Source organism: Camelus bactrianus, chromosome X, assembly GCF_048773025.1.
Source record: "Camelus bactrianus isolate YW-2024 breed Bactrian camel chromosome X, ASM4877302v1, whole genome shotgun sequence".
Classification (NCBI taxonomy): domain Eukaryota; kingdom Metazoa; phylum Chordata; class Mammalia; order Artiodactyla; family Camelidae; genus Camelus; species Camelus bactrianus.
In genome coordinates this window covers 76,803,356-76,825,875 of record NC_133575.1, presented here as the reverse complement: position 1 = coordinate 76,825,875, position 22,520 = coordinate 76,803,356, and the positions used below count along the sequence as shown (strand labels likewise).

The window sequence follows — 22,520 nt, the reverse complement described above, 5'->3', positions numbered from 1 at the left end:
TTTACCTCTTTGGCTTCCTATTTACTATGAGAGATCTCTGATCATTAGTTTCATTAAAAGGAAAAAAGGAAAAAAACATCGTGGAAAGACATTAAGTATATAACAAAGGCCCCAGCTTGAGCCTAAGTTGTGCTCAAGTATGTTTAAAAATGCCCCCAGTAGACTGTATATATATATTCCTTAAAGGCAGAGACCATTTCTCTTATATTTTCTGAGCTACACCTGTGTCTTCAGTGTCACTTTTGGACTTACTGGATTGACATTTCTCCTGTTTGATTTTTTTTCTTCTTGATGTAAAACTTTATTTATTTAAATTTCATCTTTTTTAATTTCAAAATTTCTTAAAATTGAAGCAGGGTTGATTTACAGTATCAGTTTCAGTTATACAACATGGTGATTCAGAATTTTTAAAGGTTATACTCAATTTAAAGTAATCATAAAATACTGGCTATATTCCCTGTGCTGTACCAATATATCCTTGTAGCTTATTTATTTTCTACAAGGTAGTTTGCATCTCTCAGTCCCCGCCCCTCGCCCCTCCCCCACTTCCCTCTCCCTACTGATAACCACTAGCGAGCTTTCTATATCTGAGTCTGTTTCTGTTTTGCTCTATACATTTGTTTGTTTCTCCAGTTTGATTTTTAAATTCCACATCTCATCTTGGCTTTGTTTGATTCTACATGACTTCCTTGAACTCCACACTACATGTGTTACTGGCGCTTTGGGGACTGAAGGAGGAAGAGTGCTAGATGGGGAGGGGCTGGGGTACCAAGGGCCACAAAATGGGGAGATAAGAGGTCAAACGTTTTCAGACCTATGATGATAAGGAGATTGAGAAATCAGTGAGGGGTGTATTTGGGGATGAGATTTCACCTCTTCAGCCACCAACCCCCACCCCAGGAATCCTTGGATCTTAGGGAGGATACTGGACTTTTCATTATATAAGAAATGGTGATTTATATCGGTTACTACTTGACTGTTATAGGAAAGAGTGGCTTCAGAAGACTAGAGAACTTGGCAGCATTTGGGTATTTGAGTAATTTTTTTTTTTTACATTACTCTTCAAATCTGTTAAGAATTCTGTTGTCTTCTAGCAGTTGTTTTTGTTTGTTTGTTTGTTTATTTGTTTTTATAGACATATGTGTTTGTTAAAAATCCCAGGTTGGATTTTAACCTGGTTGAAGAGGGAAATCAGCGAGAAAGGCAGAGAAGGTTTTTCTTTACCTCTGTGCCAAGGGAGTATATGAGAATTTTAACTCAAGATGTAGCCCCAGATTTGATTCAGGAAATTACCAGAGAAGACCATAATTGGGTTCCCATAAAGAAATAAGTTCTCTAATTCAGTGTCATCTTTTACTTACCAAGAAGAGCATGCCATGGCAGTATGCCAGTAAAGTAGAATTCTATTATGTTTACCTTGAAGTGCTGGGTGTAATGAAGTCATCAGCAAGCTCTATTTATTTTTTAAAAGCAAGCAAGAGAAAAATAATAAAACTCCAACCTCTACATTTCTATTGATCACAGGATGCAGATCTTATTTATTGTCTCTTTATCTGTCAAGAAATGGGAACGTATAGTTTTTTTTTTAAATGTTAGAACTTTGATCTAGTTTTCTTCTCTTCCTCACCAGTAAATTCTCTGAGTATTTTAAAAGGTGGAAAGATTAGAGAAAACTTTTCTTTTGATGTCTAGACACTGGTTAGAATCATAGCAAACGTGTTGTTTTTGAAGAAGGAGCGCAGAATACTGTGTCAATGCTAGGAGAAAGTACACGATAGTAATATGAAAGTGTTAAATAGAGTCTTCAGACACTAAGACTTTGAATTTGTAGTAAATTTTGGAACAACACATTTATTGAAATAAGTGATAAATTATAAGAATTAGACCTAACTGTAATCTGTCACATGTTCAACCAAGGAATAAACACGCTTGGCAAATGAAGTGGTTTCATTCTGTATAATTTCTCAGTTTGTTACAGTTATCTGTATTTCTGGGCAGGAAGAAGTACTAAACCAAAATATCGTCTGTTAGAAACATAAATATGAGAAATCATAAAGTTTTTCTATCTATTGGTTCTTTATTTTCAAAATCGGAGGGATATTGTGTCTGCTATTGGGTAGTTCGGTCCTTGCTTCTTGTTTTACGGGTAGGGGATTGGTTATCACAAAGGCTTTCTGTGGGATCTGGAGGAAACAGAGATGCCCGAGTTTATACTCCTCAGCTATTATGTTTCACAGTGGCTTCAGGGAGGACATAATAATTACTGTGATGACTTGGTAGTTTCTTGTCTATGCAAGTGTAAGTAATTTGGGCAGAGAGTACTACATGTCAGCCACTGTTCTGTGTTTAGGAGATTCAGCGATGAGCCAGGACCAGTATGTTCAAGGGAGAAAAGCAGAGGCATGAACTCAGCTCGTTATTGAAGCCCAGTGCTCCATATGCTGAAAATCAAAGGCCTACAGAGAATTTGAGATCTAATTTTTCCTCTTTTCATAGGAAAGGGGAATGTGAGGCAATTTATGAAAATAAACTGTAAAATGTCCTCCAGCAATTGAGGGTGGTCCTTAGCTTTTTTTTTTAATAGGAAAATTATTTTTCTGTCTGTATTATGGTGTCAAGGTTATCTTTCATCTGGAAGATTTTGTGATTTTGCATTGATCAAGAGACTGCTGCTTATTTTCAAAACTAGTGTATGCAAATTATGATTAAATTCCTGAGTATTTAATCTTTTCAATATCACTTTAAAACTAGGAATGATGGTACACTGAGATGATAACTAACTCATTATGAATAATTTATTTTGTACCTTGAAACTGCACAAAGCAAAGTTGATGTTGCCTAAATTTTCAAGCAGATTCTAGTTGAGATAGCAGTCAGTTCAAGTCACATGTGAAGTATTGTATATTAAGTGAAAAATCTCATTACAAAAGTCATGCATTTAATGTTTCTTCATTTATAATATTCATGCTAAAAATTCCCAGCTTGGGACCCTGAAGGAATTATAATGGGCAAATAATATTTTTATAGTAAACATATTTAAAATTTTTTAGCTTTCCTGAAAAAAAGGTAACTAAATCTACTTTGACTATAGGTCGCTTTTATATTTTAAACATTTACAGCAATTATAATTAATAATCTTTTTTAAGCTGGGAGTGAATATACCCATCTTCTGACTACAGATTTCAAATAATGGAGGCCTTTAGCCATCATAGAGTTTGTCAGGATCAAACAGCATGCCCTTTGTAGATTATATTAAATTCTGAGGTCAAGGGGAAATGCCTTGATCCACTGTTTGTCTATTTATTTATTTTATCCCTTTGCATTTTGATTAACTATTTAGCACTTACTATGTGCCTAACAATATTCTGAGTATTTACAATAATCCTGTGAGTCAAGCACTATTACAACCATCATTTTATTGAGGAGTGTAGTTTAGTAAAAATAGTGTACATTTTACCATTAAACAGACTTGGATAAAATCCTGAATCCACCACTTACTAACAATGTGTCCATGGGCATTGAATGTGTACTTAGGTCTCAGAGCCTCAATTTTCTTTACACAAAATGAGGGAAGATGCTAGGTACCTTTCAGGGTTATTGTGAACATTAAATTAGAGTATTGGAAGGCGCCTAGCACAGTTTCTGGCATATCAGAACTTCTCAATACAGTTTAATTTTCTTCCCATTCACTTTAGCCTTGTGTTAGTCAGGATGCTTAGTCACAAGTGATGGAAACCCACATGATACAGGCTTTTTTTTTTTTTTTTTTAAAGGAATATATTCATTCATTTAACTGGGAAATTCAGGGGGTTCCACCAGTGCCATTAGAACATCTTTCTTTCTCTTGGCACTGCTCTCCACCATTTTGGCTTGTTTTCAGGCAGACTATCAATCCAATCCTTTAAAAATCTTAATTGGTTTTTTGCTAGTTTGCATCTGGTCAGTTTCATGGGCTGGTAACCAAAGGCACAGATCTCTTAGAGTCATAGTTCTTGAATCTGAGCCTCGGAGTGTCTGCCTTTAAGCAACAAACCAGGTGGTCTGCCCGTTGGCACAATCCTTAGATAAGTGGCATCTTGCTCTTTTTTGGGATAATACAAGTCATAGTAGGTTAGGGTATGGTGAGGATACAGTAAATGTGTCCCTTACCCAAGGGAGAGTCCTAATAGGCTATTCTTTAAAGTGCAAGTGATTGTGCCCTCTGTCACATGGGGGATGCACAGGATAAGGTCTTTGGTAGGGAACTAGGGGAACAGTAGTGGCCTTATCTCCTGTTATATCTGCTGTCCCCTAATTTTTTTTCACACTAAGTTTACCTTGGAGCAGAGTATACATACAGTACTTCCAACTTGGTAAGAGTCATGATTATCTGTCTGTCATTTTGTGTTTCTGGCCATAAGCAGAAAGTATCTTTATTTTCTTCTCTGTCCACTTTCAGACGTACCAACTTGGACCATACCTTTTATCCCCCGGCATAGGTACTCATTCAAGGACAAAAGCAGTTGTCACTGGAATCCAATATCCTGAAGTATTTATATTGTCCCTAAGGTTCAGTAAGCCCAAAGTCTGAGTCCTAAGATGCAGTAGGGGCAAAATAGAGTTTGCCCATTTTGTGGCTGGAGGCAGGAGGATCTGGTGTCCCACATTTCAACTGCAATCAACCACTTCCATGTTTGGGATCTGTTACTTTCCAATATCAATTTTATGAAATATCCTTTTGGACCATGCCAGAGGTTTGGCTGCTATTGGTTCCCTTAGCAGTCCTTATAGAAATATCAGCAAGGTGATTTCCCTTAGCTTCCAAAGAGTCAAGTTTAGAATGCCCCCAAATATTAAAAATAGCTAAAGCAGCAGATAAAAGTATTGATTCAAGAATTCCCAAGCATAGAGGCCATTTTTAATTTTATTTCCACTGGAAGTAAGGAAGCCATGTTGTTTCCACAACATTCCAAAATCATGAGCTACTCCAAAAGTATATCTACTATCAGTATAAATAATGGCAATTTTGTCTTCGGCTAAAACACAAGTCCATGTAAGAGCTTGTAATTCAGCCTGCTGTGCAGAAGTAGCCATAGATAAAGATACTGCCTCAACAACTTCAAAAGGAGTTACCATGTGATACCATACTTAGCACAATATTTGCCATTGTCACCATTTAAATAATAACCATGATAAGCCAGCATTACCCAGTGGAATTTCCTGTAGATCATTATAAGGAGTCAGGAGGTGGTGCATCAGTGTTAAGCAGTCCTGAGGTACTTCATTGGTGACACAGAGAAAAAGAGCCGCTGGGTTAAGGTCATTACAACATAAAAGAGTTATGTGAGGAGCAGTTAACAAAAGGACTATAGGAGGCCAGGTGGCTGGCTGAGAAATGAGAATTCAGGAAAGCTCCTACTACAGGAGGTACAGAAATGGTTCAAGGGAATCCTACAATGATTTTTCTCGGTGGCCTTAACTGAAAGGGCAGTGGCCGTAATGACAAATGCAAGGGAAGTATCCCTGTGCCACAGGGTCTAGTTTTTGGCTATAGTACCCTATGGATTGATGGTGGTCCCCATGTTTTTGGGTGAGTAGTCCCAGGGCGTTCCCTTCCCTGTCATATACAAAAAGGAAAAAGGGAATCTGGTCATTGGGATGCCCAAGGGCAGGTGGGTGGGTTCCTCAAACTCTCCTTTAAGGCCCTGTCATCTGGTTTTCCCCATAAAATTGGGGGTACAGTTGTAACTATTTAGTAAAACATATACAGGTTGGGCCATAAGAGAGAAATTTGAAATCTAATGTCAGCAATAACCAACTAGACCGAGTTGGAGATTTTGCCCATAAGGAAAGTGGTAGCTGAATCAATCGGGACAAATGATCAGTGTTTCCAGAATCAGCTGTAGAGACATCAGAGAGGAACAAATAAAAGATGCCAAAGGGTCATATAATTCACTTGGTGAGTTACTTTGATGACTATGGTCAATTTCTAAAATGATTTCCCCCTTCTGGGAGAAATAAATTCTGGCATGATATTTTCTAAGACATCTTGGCCTAATAAATGGGCAAGGGCGGAGGAACTAAGGAGAAAATGGTGTGTATTTCTCAAAGGGCCTAAACAAAAGACAGGAACAGAGACAGGAACCTCTGGAGATTTATTAGAGATTCCCTCTGTTTGAATTGTTTCAGTACTCTGAGGCAGGGGCCGCTTTATAGTAGAGGGTTTGAACTGAGAGTGTGGCTCTGGTGTCATTTGGGACTGGAAGAGATTCATTCCCAGTCTAGAAAAATGTTTTCCCAAGCAGATTAACAGGGAGAATTGGGAAGAGTCCTTGTATTTCCCTGAAGAATTGGGAGGATGTTGCAAAGGCTGGTTAGAGGGCCAAAGGTGCCTACAGCCCTTAAAGTTGTAATAATCTCTTTTCCAATGTCCTGGATCTTTGCAATAATAGCAGAAACTAGGAGGGTTTTGGTTTCTTTTCGGAGCCTTCATTTGCTCAAGTTGAAGGTAAGAATTTTGGTAGGAGGGAAGGAGGTGAAATCTGAGACAAAGACGCCAAGAAAGGAGAGCCTAAGGCTTTGGGCACCATTTTATCTTTAATTATTTGTTTGCCTCAGTTAACCTCAATATCTTATTTTGCAGAGAGGCGATTTTAGCCTCAAAATACCAATCAAAATAAGCATTCCACTCAGTTCTGGGAATTTCTGAGCTATTGTAGTACACTTTGGTTTTAGGGAAATTAAGTTTGGGGATTTCAGAAGTTCCACATAATGACCATTGATGTTCTAAATTGCTTTTGCACATGTCAGTCCGTTTAGTTAGAAATGTGCATGACGAAGGACCAATGCATTTAAACATAAAATAGGTTGAGGTTCCTTGTAGGGAGGTGCCTTCAAAATACTCAGATAACTGTGATCCCATTTTCTAGAAGTTCTTCCTCTGAAGTAAAGAACAATTTTCAAACAGCTTAAATGGCTTACAGCACTAAGGGCTCAATTGAAATAGCTTGCAAACCAATCCCAGCCTGTCTTAAGGAGACAGCTTGGTCCCAAAGCCAGGCCAAATGAAAGCCAGTCTACAAAGGAGTAGGCCAAAGGCTGAAAAACCCAGCCTGTTTCAGAGAAACAAACCCTATTCCTGAGAGGGTCAAAAACGAGCCAACCTGAGTCAAACAACCTGATCCCAAATCACCTTACTTTCTTTTTTTTTTTTTTTTTTTAACATTTGAAGCTCCCCAGCCTTTGCTCAGGAGCCATTCAAAGGTTTTGTCTTTCTGGTTAAGTCCTAGAACTTAGGCAAAGAAAGTGTTAAGCGCAGATCCAGGAGAATGATGTACCTTCAAACTGCAGGATTGGTAAGAAAAGCAGTGAGCGACAAGGGGCTCAACTGTGGGTACCACACCTGTTTGCTCATCAGCCCTGGAGCCATTGGGAGTCTTCCCTGGTCCCCATAAAGGCCACCAAAATGTTGACCTGAAACATACAGACCCCCATATATTTATTTCTCCAGCAAAGATAGGTTCATTCAGGATCAGCAGAGAATTGCCGTTCAGGGTCTGCAACCATGGCAAACCACGTGCAACCCCCTGCCAGCAAGGGAAGGAGAACGCTTTCATAGAGAGGACAAGGAAGTCAGAGGGGCTACAGTAAACAAAGAGTCCATGGCTTTTCATTGTCTGAGTCCTTGCCAGGAAAGAGGAGGAGTCTTTCCTCTTCTTGTTGGTCTGGGATATCTCCCAGAGCATGAGAGCTCCCCCTTCTGGTCCACCAACTGTATTTAATTGAGGTTTCTGCTTATTAATTCTTGATGGTTCATATATAATTCAATTGTACAGACATACTCCATCAGTGTATATTCATTTTCACAGAGATACAGATTTATACACGTGTTTGAGGCAAAAGTATCATTCAGTGAATCCTCAGAACACTAAAATCTGATGTCCTTAATTCATTGAGTCATCCAGTAGATTGATTGCCTGTGTTGTTCTGGGTGTATGTTCTTTGAAGCCCCACCGAGTCTTTGAAATAAAGCTTTTCACAGAAGTTGGCGTTTTTTATAATAGGCAGGACTTTAAAAATACAATCTTTAATCTACTAATATGAGATGCCTCCTAAACTGAAATGCTGAATTTTGTTTTGATGATTTTTTGCTGCAATCTTCCCAGCTTTCATTTAAACATATTTCCTTTAATCATAAAGATGATGTCAAAACTCATTTGGAAGTGCCTTCAGAATTCTCATTAGCAACAGGAGGAAAATTTTCATTGACGTGATTGAAGGAAAAGATGAACACTTCTGTATCTATTCTTGTAAGGGAAGATAAAAGCCTGCTCTCCAGCTGAAGAAGGCAGATTATTGAGTTTCACCAATCTTTTTTTCTCTCTTCTCTAAAAGGATTGCTTCACTTTTCCTCAGTTTGCTTTCCTCTACCAAATAGTGACAATGACTCACTCTGTGGTTGAGAACTAAACAGCCAGGCCTTGACCCGAGCGTAAGGGAAGAAGGACTTCAGATGCAATGTCTAGCTGTTACTTACAGCGGGGCTTTGTGCTTGCATTTCCCTGTGGCAGATAAATAAATGATACAATCGTGAGGAAGCTTTCAGAATGTCCCTGAGGGCTGCCTTAGAAAAAGCCAAATCTCTGTTGAATTCAAGAAAGAAAGAGATTTCTGTCCATGTGAAAGACAGAGAAGGTAGAACAGTGGGTTGACCACTGTGGGGATTTTACGAGTGTCTAGGGAAAAACCATTTCCCTGGGGTGTGATCGGAGTTTTATTTTATGGATGATATCTATCGACGCAGTTCTGTCTTCTGCGAAGAAGCAAGCCAACTTACTATTGACTTATGAATCTGAAGAAAAAAGGCAGGGAAAATTTAAAGCAGCAGTCTTCTTTCTACCTGTCAGGTCTACATGGATTTGATGTCAAAATGAAGATAACATTTGTCTTGGGAATCACTTTGAATAATTTAGAAATAATATTAAATGATTAACACCGCATGTGTTCTGTCATTCTTGTTCCTCCCCGTTCTCATATGATATAGCATTATTATACATTGTGCTTCATGCCCAAGGATCTCAAAGTGGTTTACAGTCATAGCATACTTTTAAATCTGTCCAGGTCTCCTGGTTGAACAATGTATTTGGAGTGACAGAATTATAACTTTCTTGGCAGACCCATGCATAATTCACCAGGAATATCTACAGTACCAAAAAAAAAATCAGTTTATATATAATTCTTAATAATGAAAAAAATCACTCTCTCAGTTGTATGCATATCTCAAGTCAAACTGAGGGAGAGGGTGAAACAGCAATGCTGAGAAAGAGCACCAAACTTGTGTAAAAACTAAAGGACAAAGGTCACCATTCTGCTCCCATCATGGGTGGGGTTGTAAAGCATTGTGTAAAGGGGACTGATGCATGTAATAAATTATATAGTTTATGTATCTGGATATGTCAATAAGTTATAATGCATTGCCATCTGTTCCAGAACTCTAGCTGGATGAAAGGACTTCCTGGAGTTACAATAAATGCTCTTCTTTTATTTTTAATTTGAATTTTATTAAAAAAAATTGAAGTCTAGATGAGTTACAATGTGTTAGTTTCAGGTGTACAGCAAAGTGATATATATTCTGAAAAAGAACATGCATATATATTTCAGATTCTTTTCTGTTATAGGTTATTACAAGATATTGAATATAGTTCCCTGTGCTATACAGTAGGACCTTGTGGTTTATCTACTTTATATACAGTAGGGTGTATCTGTTAATCCCAAATTCCTGATTCATCCCTCCTCTCCTTTTCCCCTTTGGTAACAGTAAATTTTTTTTCTATGTCTGTGAGTCCAATAACCACTCTCCTCAAGTGAGCTGTACCAAGCACACCAATCCTGTACTATGTACCGTGCCTGCTCATTTGCTGCTCCCCAGATTTAAATTCTGTATTAATTTAGGTGCTAACACCCATTTTCCTCTGTTTTATAGATGGACAGGTATTAAGGGAAAAAGGAAAGTAGATGAAACTAAATACTATCAGCTTGTGGGTGAGAGTTTTTAGAGCATATGTGCCAATAAAATGTCACTTATAATTTAAATTTTCTAATAATTGGGGTTCAGCATAATTTTTTTCTTTAATTTTTAAAAAATTGCCTGCGTTACTGTTTGACAGGTGCACCACCCCAGTCAAACTCCCCACCTGGCACTGTCCCCAGAGTGAGTTGGCCCTGCCGGCGTGTAGCCGGCCAGGGCGCTTGGCACCAGGAGAGACCCTTGGGGCTGGCCGCTCCTCTCTTCACTGCGTCAGTGAAAAAAAAAAAAAAAAAAAAAATCAGAGTAGTGGTATTTCACCATTGGCCTGCAAGGCAGACCCCACCCTGCCCTTTCACAGGAAATGGGGGGTGGCGCTGGGGCCCTCTCACTTAGTCTACACCTCTCATTCAACATAATTTTTAATTGAGGGAAAAGTTCCAGATTTCTTCCACTTACAACTTTAAGGTTTAACTAAAGATTAAGGGGAATTAGAATTCAGTAGTTCATATAACCATAGTATCAAAAACTTAAGGCGTGTGAGAGAAGTCATTTCTCGGTCTGAAACTAAATGCCAATATTTATGATGTGGTGGTATGTCATGAAGTTGAGTATGGTCAATTCTTTATGAGTATTTTATATGATATACACTATCATTTGTATCTTCATTTCTTATTGATGTGCCTGAAGGTAGAAAACATGTTTTTGTTTTTGTTTGTTTGTTTGTTTGTTTGTTGCTGCAAAAAGCTTTATTGTTTCCATTTGGTCCCAGGCTTGGGCGAGGGCTCCAGGATGTTTAAAAAGCTGCGTGGTGACTGCAGAGAGACGCTTCAGGCGGAAGCCCTGACACCAGAGCAGCTGGGTTACAGAGGCTCCTAGTTGTGCTTGAGGGTGAGCCTTTCGAATAGGTACTCACCCAGCCCAGCCTGGGGACCAGCCAGCCTGCGGAGGTTAGTCAGGAGGGAGCCCATCTTGATGAGTTTCACCTGCTCATCCCGGAAGTGGCTCTCCCGGAAGTGCCAGGGCTGAGGGTCTGCGCGGGCAGAGCCCAGGGCACGCAGGTCCCAAAGGGCCTGGTTCAGGTTCTTCTCCACGAGAATGGCAGCTTCCATAGCGTCCTGGGTTTTCCCCTACTCATCTTGAGATGGCTTCGGACGTCCTGGAAGACGGCGCGGCTGTGGTGCTGGTTTTGCGTTTTCAAAAGACGCTGGGCGCCCTCGAGCTTTTCCTCAGCCAGTTCGCGGGACAAGTGGCCCATACCCTCCAGAGCCACGTCAAAATAGAAGCCCAAAGAGAGGTAGGTGTAGGGGGCCTGCAGATGCATGTTGGCCAGGCGGTTGCTGGCGGCCTCCACCTCAGTAGAATAATTCTGACGAATCTGGGAGCGCATGGTTGATGGTAATAAGGAGTTAGGCTCACAAAATGATGCTGGCTGGTCCTGGAAACGGAGGATAGCAGGGTGGCTGGTTCTGAATGTTGCGACTGGTAATAAGGTTGAAGGGTGGTTGGAGGCTGAAGCAAGAGGTGTCCCTGGGTCTGTTCTGTCCAAACACTGTTGAAGGAAAAGACAGATTCGTGGGATTGCTGAGCACACTGCTGAAAACATGTATTTTGAACAATACTTTAAAATTTTGTCTTTTTCACCATACCAGATGGCTTTATTTAGTGAAATTTTTAATGAACTTTTACATACACATAGGTTCACACACCCTTTTATGGAAGGGTAGGGTTTGTGTACACAGTGTTCAAAAGTGCTTAACTCTGAACACGTTATCCAACATTACATAAATGGCTTTATACAGTATAAAGAATGAAAAATGAAGAAAGTTGTTGTAATAAGAGTAAAAAAAACGCTGCAGCTCAGCTCTGTACTACCTCTGTTGAAAGGGATGGAAACTAGAATAGTAATGCCAATATTTTCCAGAGCATTCCCTGGAATGTGACTGGCTAGCCCTGGAAAATGTGAGGAAATGAAAATTATCATTGGGTAAGGTAGTATTGGGTATTTTAATCATCAGTCCATAAGGAGCTCATCATGGGCTAGTGACCATGCCCCAGACTGGAAGAGAAGAAAAAGTACTGAGTCAAAACTGCTCTCTCTCTTTCGATTTCTGAAGAATTTACAGTTGTTCAGAAAGTAACAATACAGTCCCCAAATCCTTAATAAGATAGTTCTTTCTTTATCTCTCTCTTCCTTTACAATGACTCAACTTTAAAAGTAAGGGATCTTAATGGTTTATTTTGTAGCTAATTGGGTGGGAGGTGTTAATTATTTTACATGCATATCAGTTATCTATTACTGCTTTACAAATTACCTCAAACCTCAGAGCCTTATAATGACAAACACGTATCATCTGTTTCTGTCAGTCAGGAGTCTGTGTGTAGCTCATTTGGGTGTCTCTGGCTCGATGTCTCTCATAAAGCTGCCATCAAAGTGTCTACTTGGGCTGTATCATCTCAAGGCTCCAGTGGGAGTCTTGTTTCCAAGCTCACTCGCATGGCTGTGGGCAGGCCTCGGGTCCTCACCCTGTGGGCCTCTCCACAGCACAACTCACAACATGGCCGCTGGCTTCCCTTGGAGCAAAAGAGGGAAAGCGGGTGCCCGAGATGGAAGCCACAGTCTTTTTGTCACTTATCTCAGAAGTGGCAACCTGTCACTTCTGACATAGTTTATTTGGTAAAAGAAACTGAATCCAGCTCACATTCAACGGGAGGGAACTATAGGAGGTGTGACTATCAGGAGGTGATCACTGGGGGCCATTTTAGAAGCTGCCTAGCACACCTGCACTTTTCCTAATTCCTCAAGCATAGTCCAAAGTGACCAGTCCAGGGGATTTCTCTGCAGCCTACTGTTGTATCTTTAAAATTGCTTTGTACATGTCTACCTTTGGAACTGGTGTAAGGATTGAAGGAGCCTTGTTGTGCTAATATATTTTTGCCACAAAGAAAGGCAAAGCTAGGTGCCTTGTTTTCCTCTAGCCCATTGGCCCTTTAAAAAAAAATAAAGAGAATTTTCTTTGTCCTTAGAGTCAGTTACTTGCCAAAGAATTGGTAGGGGTGTCAGAGATTATTTCAGCTGGGAGATAGGCAGTAATATGTAAAAAAAAATCCAAGGCATCAAATCTGATATAGTGTATGGTCAGGTTAGTGATCATGACATAGAAAGCTGGAAAGAACCTGGTTTAAATTTATGCTTTCTTAAGGGCCTCTTAAGTGGGGTGTGCAAAAGCGACTTTTCTCTCTTCTCTTTTCTTTCTTTCTTTCTTTTTTTCTTTTTTCTTTTCTTTTCTTTTCTTTCTTTCATCTAGCTATCTAGCTAGCTATTTATTTATGGGAGCCAAGATTTCTATACCTTTATCAAAAGAAAGTGGAAAATGATATGAAGAAACATATTTTTGGGTGGGACAGCTTTATTGAGATATGATTTAGCTGTCATACAACTCATCTACTTTTAGTGTACAAAATTCTGCAACCATCGCTACAATCAATTTTAGAACATTTTCATCACCCCAAAAAGAAACCACTCCCTTTGTCACAGCCAACTTCTAATTAAGTCTCACTGACCAGATCTGGGTCATCTTCCCAGAGACTGGAAAAGCAAGCATTGAGTTTCTCTGGCATCTCTAGTATTCATGGGTAAGAGGCAAGGGAGAACAAAGCTGGAGGTGGCTGTGAATTAGGGTTAATTTTATGTGTCATTTTTTCTGGGCCACAGTGCCCAGATATGTGGTCAAACATTGTGAATGCTTCTGTGAGGGTGTTTTTGGATGAGATAAACATTTAAATCAATAGACTTAAGGGTAAGGCAAATTAACCTCCATAATATGGGTGGGCCTTATCCAATCAGTTGAAGGCCTGAATAGAACAAACATTAATCTCCCCTGAGCTAGAGGGAACTCTGCAGCAGATGACCATTAGACTTGAACTGTAACATTGGCTTTTCCCTGGGTCTTCAGCTTGTTGGCCTTCAGACTTGAACTGTAGCATTAGTTCTTCACTGAGTCTCCAGTCTACCTGCCCACTTGGGAGATTTTGGGCTCGCCAATCTTCATAATCACATGAGCCAATCTCATAATTCCTTTAAATTAGATCAAAAAAGTGATGTAAATTTAAACCACAAACTCATTGTTTAAAGGCAGGCCTGTGGTTAGGAATTCTTAGAGGAGTCTCCCTCCCCACAAAGCAGGCAATACAGACAGTTGTTTGTGTTTTTCTACTTCTTCTTTTTATTACAATTGTAGCCATTGGAGACCCGTTTCTCAGTTTCAACTCCACGCTTCCTGTACATGCTAAGTATCTTGTCCTATCCCCACTTGGACTTTCAAACCCAAACTTCTAAATTGTTGTGACTTGCAACATTCCTCAACACCCCTGCACTATCAACTCAGAAGCTTATTTCTCTAGCTTTCAGTTTTCTCTTCATTCTTTGCCACAGGTGGTTTCCTTTCCTTTCATTGGAGCACAGCTACGCTTTTAAAAGGAGGTCAGTTATAGCTTATTCCAGCATTTCTAACTACTTTATGGTTGCGGATTTTTCAGATTATCTCGTCTGCCATGTTTGTAGAAATGGAAGTTGAAGTAAAAATTTTTCAATGTATATACTTTTTCTAACAAGTTATTGAGGTTTTCTCTTCCTTTTGATAACAATAAGGACTCTAATGTGCATTTTTGCTATTGTTGTAGCAAGTTTTTTCCTAAAACTTAAAAATACTAAATATTTTATTTTATAATAAAACAATTAATTTGTTTTACTGACAACTTCTTTGTTTATCTTTGTGTTTTTCTATCTGATGCTTTCCTTCTGGGTTCTTTCTTCCTTCTTTCCTTCCTTCCATTCTTTTCTTCCTCCCTCCTTCCCTCCCTCTCTTCTTTCCTTCCTTCCTCCTTTTCTTCACTCCTTTCCTATCACTCTTAAATGGTAGTTTAAGTGGGAATAAACTTGATTCTGAGCACATTGAAAATATTACTTTACTGTTTCCTGGTACTTATTAGTGCTTAAAAAAAACATGCTGCTTAGTCTAATTTTTGTTCCTTTAAGGTAATCTACCTTTTTCACTGGTAACTTTTATGATTTTATTTTTGTATTTGGTGCTATGCTTTTTTAATTACTATGTGTCTAGATGTAGATTTATTTATACTTGTCTTACTCAGTACTCAGAATATGTTTTAGATCTAAAGATTTGTGTCTTTAGATTTTGGGGAAACCTCAATCATAAATTCTACAAATATTGATTCTACACCATTCTCTCCTTTTTTTTTTCCTTCTGGAATTTCTATTAGAAAGATGATGTGGTCTTTCAATCTATTCTCCATATCTTGGTTACATTTTTCTTCTCTTTGTGTCTTTGTGTCTCATTTCAGGTAAAATTTTCAGTATCACTTTCCAATTCACTAATTATCCAACTCTTTATCCTATTGAGTTTCTTTTGTTTTTAAAGTTTAGATGTTTCATTTCCAGAATTTTGGGTTGATTCTTTTCCACATCTACCTATTCATGTTTCAGTTCTGCTTGTTTATTCCCCATAATTTACTATTTTTTAAATCAATATGGAATCTTCATTTTTTTTTTTTTAGTATTCTAAACATACTCAAAATATTTATCAAACTAGTCTCCAAAATTACTTGGCCGAAAAAAAAAAAAAAAGTCTCATGGATAGACAAACAAAAAGAGTCAGCCATATTTGCTCTTCATCTAACTAGACTTGTAGATTCTTTTGAGCTCTCTCTGCAGGGAGTTTATTTTTTCCAGCCTCCTTTCTAGAGCATAACTCCACCCCAGATCCCAGCTTTAAACAATTAAAGCTTCTTATTTCTATAGCACTTACTTTTTTTAAACATTTTTTATTGATTTATAATCATTTTACAATGTTGTATCAAATTCCAGTGTAGAGCACAATTTTTCAGTTATACATGAACATATATATATTCATTGTCACTTTTCTCCGTGAGCTACCATTAGATCTTGTATATATTTCCCTATATAGCACTTATTTTTTTAATTGAAGTATAGTCACTTACAATGCATCAATTTCTAGAGTACAGCATAATATCCCAGTCATACATATATACACATATATCTGTTTTCATATTCTTTTTCATTAAAGGTTATTACAAGATACTGAATATAGTTCCCTGTGCTATACAGAAGAAATTCGTTTTTTTTTTTTAATCTATTTTTATATATAGTGGTTAACATTTGTAAATCTCAGACTCCCGAATTTATCCCATGTTACCCCACTGGGGGTAAACTCTTGGCCATCCCTACTTTGCTTCTAAGACCTAGAACCAGCAGGCCAATGGCTCCAGGACTCCCTGTCGCTTTGCATTTCTGTTTAATTTCTGGTCCACAGAGATGGGTTTTTTTTTTTTTTCTCCTTATTTGGTTGTTTTTGCTTTCTTTTTTAAAATGTTTTTTAAATTTAATTGAAAAGTTTTTTATTTTGGGCGGCTTAGGTAATTAGGTTTGTTTGTTTGTTTGTTTTATTGGAGGTACTGGGGATTGAACCTAGGACCTCATGCATGCTTAGCATGCACTCTACCACTGAGCTATACCCTCCCCCTGTTTTTGCTTTTGCACTTAGCTGTGTCTTATTTTTATCTTTATGTATTTTATCTAGAATTGCAGTGTGTTTGGAGCAGTGGAGATACATCAAATTGTGAGCTATGCCATTTCACCTGAGGTCTTTTTAAAAATTTTTGACACTTTATAATTATGCTTTTACTTATATTTTTCAAAATAAATTATTACAATTATTTATGGTATGAAAGAAGACTTCTTGGACTTTGGATGACCACTGTAAAACTGTTTACTATGGAAATACTCTAAAATACATTTTTATTAAGTGAGCTCTTTGAACTGTGTTGCATTTTCCAACAATAAACATTAAAATATCATATTTATATTCTCATATTACTTTTAAATAAAGTATAAGGTGCTCAATATTTAAAAAATTTTATTACGGAAATTTTCAGATAGAAAAGTTAGAGGTATTAGTATAATGAATCCTCAGGTATCCGTCACCTCACTTCAACTATTATCACTATTCTGCTACGCTTGATTCCACCAATATTTTGTTCTGTTTGTTTTGGAGCATGTCAGAACAAATTTCGGGGGGGGGGGGGAAATAGCTCAGTGGTAGAGCACATGCTTAGCATGCACAAGGTCCTGGGTTGAATCCCCTGTACCTCCACTGAAAAAAAAAATAAAAACAAATTTCAGCTATGAAATCATTTCAACCATATACACTTCATTATATATCTTTAACAGATAAGACTTTAAAAACTATAACCACAATATCATTATTATCCCAAGAAGAATAACAACAATTTGTTAATATCATCCACTATGTCAGTGTTTACTTTCCCCTCACCGATGGCCTCAAACATTTCTTCTTACAGTTGGCTTGAATCAGGATCCAATCAAGGTCACATACTGAAGTTGTCGATATGTCTCTTCAAGAGTCAGTAATAGTTTCCCAACACCCTTTTATCCCCCATGCCATTTTTTTGTTGAAAAATCTGAGTCGATTATAGAACATAGTAATTTTATTTGTAAAATTAGTTAGAAACAAACACATTTTTGAGAATAGGCTTAATGGCTTTCTATGTATATAGGCAGGTTGTGACAGGCCTGGGAAGGAACACTCTGAAAAATCACTTTTAACCTATTGTTTAATATTAAAGTAGACTTTTCTGTATTAGTTATCTACTGCTGTTCATCAAATTATTCAAAAACTTATCAGGTGAAAACAACAAGCATATTATTTCATACAGCTTTGGAGGGTCAGGAATTTGGATGCAGCTCATCAGCTGGGTAGCTGCCAGGATCTCTCAGGGGGCTGTGATTGGATTGTTGGCCAGGGATGCAGCTTCTAAAGACTCAACTAGGACTGTAGGATTCTCTTCCAAGATGGCTCACTCACATGGCTGTTGGCAGAAGGCTTCAGTTCCTTGTCACCTGCACCTTTCCATGGCTTCCCCAGCATGACTACTCTGAGGAGGAAGGGCCAAAGACCAAAGTCATAGTCCTTTGTTACCTGATCTTGAAAGTTACATACCATTACTTCTGCCATGTACTATTGGTCACACAGACCAACTGTAGTACAGTCTGGGAGGGGAGTGTGAGTACAAGAAGGTGGGCGACATTAGGGATCACCTTGGTGACTGGCTGACTAAATGGGCAGTAAACCAGAGGTAAATTGACTTATCATTCTATCATTGATCTTACAAATAATGTAATTTCTTTCCTTGTGATAGGCCCCAAGATAGGGTACTGATATGATGGTGTTAATGGAAAACCTTTGTTTTCAAATTCAGTTCACATTTTATATATAGTAGGATGGTAGGAAAGTACTTCTTGTCACAAGAACATTTCTGACACTGTACTTAGTGAAAGGATGCTTCTGTTTTCAATGTAAGAAATAATATCCTCTAAGGACTCTTCAAACTCTACAAGCCTGCTTTTGTATGAGATGTTCCCAGGAACGATCCTCTTGTACATAGGAGTCACACCATTAGGATCCCGTGGCATTTTAGGCATGATCTCAGCAACAACAGTGAATGAACTACTCAGAAAACACATCATAAGTTCTTTGTTAGCCTTTTTTTTAGGCTATTAAACTTCCCATTAGCACAATGTAGTTAATATTCCAGGAATGTATTATTAATGTTATTTTGTCATTATGGAAACAGGAAAAAAAGTACTTGTAGTAACACCATGGATTTCAAAAATGTCATCAGAATAAGAATTATGCATGCATGAATGAGATGTTCATTATTTTATTGCTTCTTATTTTAACTATATTAATATGCACACTTAGTCATATAAATTTAAGGCATGGCCAAAGGTGGAATACTGTACATATGATAAAGGGATAATAAACATATTTTATCAGTAAGTATTCACTAGCTATTTTTTCATAATTCAAATAATAAGACATTAGAACTGGATGAGACCTTAAAGTCCATATCATTTTTTCCCCTTAATTTTAAGACTCAGTCAGGTAAAGCAATATACCACAAATCAAAAGGCAAATTTGTAGCTGAACCTTGACTAGAACTGGAAATAAGACTCCTAACTTTTGCTCCAGAGATCATTCTAATACACTGTATCACTACTCAAATCATTAAAAACCAGACTTACCCTCAGTACTACCTATAATGTTTTTATTACATTCAGTGTAGTTTATGAGGCAAACTAGTATAACATCAGCATGAAAACAAAACCAAAATTTAAATTCCAATGTTATTCGAAGCAGTCAAAAAACACATTACACAAGGGATGAAGTACCTATTTTATCTCTTGTCGACCACTGACCTACTGAAGAAATTATTTGAAGGACAAACACCTGAATACTAATAAACCAAAAAAATTTGGGGGGGTAACTTTCAGACCTTGAAGAAATATAAATAGTATTAAATTCTATTTAATGATCAGGAACCACGACACAAAGTGATAGAGTTTCTATAGAGTTTCTATTCCTTTTTTTTTTTTTTTTTTTACTCTTCTTCTTTGCAAAGGATGTAAAGCAACCTGTTGAGGGGCACATATACTGAAATAATGAGAGTAAAATATAAATAGGAACCATCAGGACAAGCCAGATAAAATCATGAGCAGAAAGTCAACATCAGGGAAAATCAGGGCATGAGAGTTTGCATAACCCCTGAGGTTCAGCTTCAGATTTGGCTTTGAGATTCCTGAAAATCAAAGGGAAAAAGAAACAGTCATTCTTATGATCCTCAAAGAAGTTTTTAAAGTATCCGTTGGATTCTAAGGGAAATTCCACACACATGGAGCTTTCTGTTAGAAATACTGAGAGATACAGTGGACAACCATTTTAATCTACAGTAACATCTGTAGTGAAATTCTTGTTGTTTTTTGGGTTCTTTGAAAATTACCCTGACTTGACTTGGTGAAGTTCTGAAGGTCTCAGGTAGCATAGGCCATAAATAGTCTAGCTTAATCCAAGAGCAGAATTTAAAATGTCCAGAAAGGTGAGGGAACTGAATATCACTTTAATTATTCCCCATGAGTATCACAAAATGTGAGTGCTTCAATTAGAAAATCATACAGGTAATATATAAATAATTATTATTGGGGTGGTTATAAAATGTGACAGTAATTTCAAATAATTACTAAAGGATAAATTATATAGTAAAAAGGACTTTGTAATCTCAATTCAAGGAATCAGATTATTTTAATAAAACATAAGGGTTGGTGGGGATTGGTGGTGACAGAGAATAAATGCATATTAAGACTCATCCTATGCAGAGAAAATCAATGGATAGATATTTTTGATGTTTGTGGAGATGTAGAGGTCCACTTTTAAATGTAAACATAAGCTTTTGTAGAATAAATACAGCAGTGGGCTGGAGCTATCGCTGTATTCAGTTACATTGTGTTAGTAACTTGAAATTGACCATGGTGGGAATACTTATACCATCAAAATCAGCGGTTGGCAAATACTACAAAAACACTGCAAATCACAGCTTTTTGGGGGGACCAATTTACAAGAACATCACATAATAATACTACGATATACAACTTCCTTATCACTAGATTAAAAGAGAAAGACAGAAAATGAGCACCAGGAAAATTAAGAGAAATGAGGAACAAATTTTAAAAGGAATGACCATGTTAAATCTGGACATGCTAAACTGAAAGCATCAAATAGCATGCCAAAATTAAGACCAAATGCACCACTTATCATGAGAAATGTGAATGGATTAAGCCCTCTTAATATAAGACTAATATTCTAAGACTAGATCAGAGAGAGGTTAAAAATAAAGTGAAGAACAAAGCTATATCAGGCAAATGAAAACAAGAGAAGAGAAAGATTCACAACTTCAACACCAGGCAAGGTAGAATTAAACACAAAGAGGATAAAACTACATTGAGAAGACCAATTTTTATGGATAAAGCAATGATTAGCTATTAAATGAGACAACATCAAAATATATAATGCAAAAGTTGTTGGCTATAAGGGAAAGTTGACAAAAGCACAACCATCAGGAGAGATTTTAACATGTCTTTCATAATCTTTGACAAATTAAATAGCAATAGAAGAAAGTAAAGAAAGATTTATAATGCTACCAACTTGACACACACATTTATACTACAGAAAATATACTTCTTTTTTTTAAATGTCTACAGAACACTTATCAAAATTAGTCACAGAGGATCTTACTACTTTCCCCCAATTGGAAATTTTGTAAATCACATTCTTTGACAAAAATGCATAAAACCATATTTTAATGGCAGAGTTATAAATAGAAAAAAATCAAGCCAGTAAGCAACTAAAAATCACTCTCCCATAACTATTGGATCTAAGAGAAAATCAAGCTTAGCTTAAGTCACTATTTAGAAAGTATTGCCAATGAAAATAATACTATCAAAATGTATGAAGCCAAATCCATACTGAGAGGAACCTTACTAGTTTTAAATGCATTTCTTATTAAAGAATGAAAATAGCATTCATCTCAAGAGGTTGGAAAAAAGAGCAATCTCCCTTACCCTCAAAAAGAACAGAAAGAAAAGGAAAACCAAGAAAAATTGGATAAATGAATTAAAAATAAAGATCTATTAAATAAAAAAATACAGTTTTATTGATGAACAATTATAAGAGCTATTTCTTCAAAGACAGCAATAAAACAGACAAACTTAGCAAAGCCAAACAGGAAAAAAAAAAGAAAGCATAAATACACAGGGGTAGAAAGTAAACACGTGGTATAACTACAGATAGAAATATGCTTTTAATAAAACTATTAAAAATTGAAAATAATGCATGAGTATTTGGGCAATATTAATTATTAAAATCAACCCAAGTAGAGGTAGAAAACTTGATTATGATCAAGGCTTGTCTCAGAAAGCATCTTGTAGAAAACCATCTGCCAAGACAATTTTGTACTTCCAAATAACAGATCATAGAGAAAGAAAGAAAGCTTCCAAAAATTATTTTACAAAGCTAGTATAAATCTGTTGCCAAAGTTTGATGGCACAAAAATAGAAAACAACAACTATTCAACACCAATGGTAAATACTGGTGCAAAAGTCCTAAATGACAAAGCAAATTGAATCCAGTGATATAGTCAAAGACCAATATTTGCTGATCAAGCAAATGTTATACCATTAATGCATAGATGGCTCAATATTAAGAAACCAATAATAATTCAAAATAAATCAAAGGAAAAATGTTTCAATAGATGCTTAAATACTTTTGGGGAGAGGAATTCATCAGACATTCCTAAAGAAAATTTCTGGTAAAATGGAAATAGAAAGATAGCTTCTTCACATGATTAGAAACTAATGCAAGTTGAAATTAACATCACACTTAATGAGGAAATACCAGAAGCATTCTCATTAGCATTCAAAACAAATAGGGTTGATAAACAAGAAGTTTATACTGTATAGCACAGGGAACTATATTCAATATCTTGTAGTAACCTGTAGTGAAAAAGAATATGAAATGAATATATGCATCTATATGTATGACTGAAATATTATGTTGTACACTGGAAA

General features: G+C 37.1%; 1 pseudogene; it reads right to left on the bottom strand.

The window, feature by feature from the left end:
• Window positions 1-9,585: 9,585 nt before the first annotated feature.
• On the bottom strand, window positions 9,586-11,544 carry LOC105065934 (ferritin light chain pseudogene; annotated as a pseudogene).
• Window positions 11,545-22,520: the final 10,976 nt, after the last annotated feature.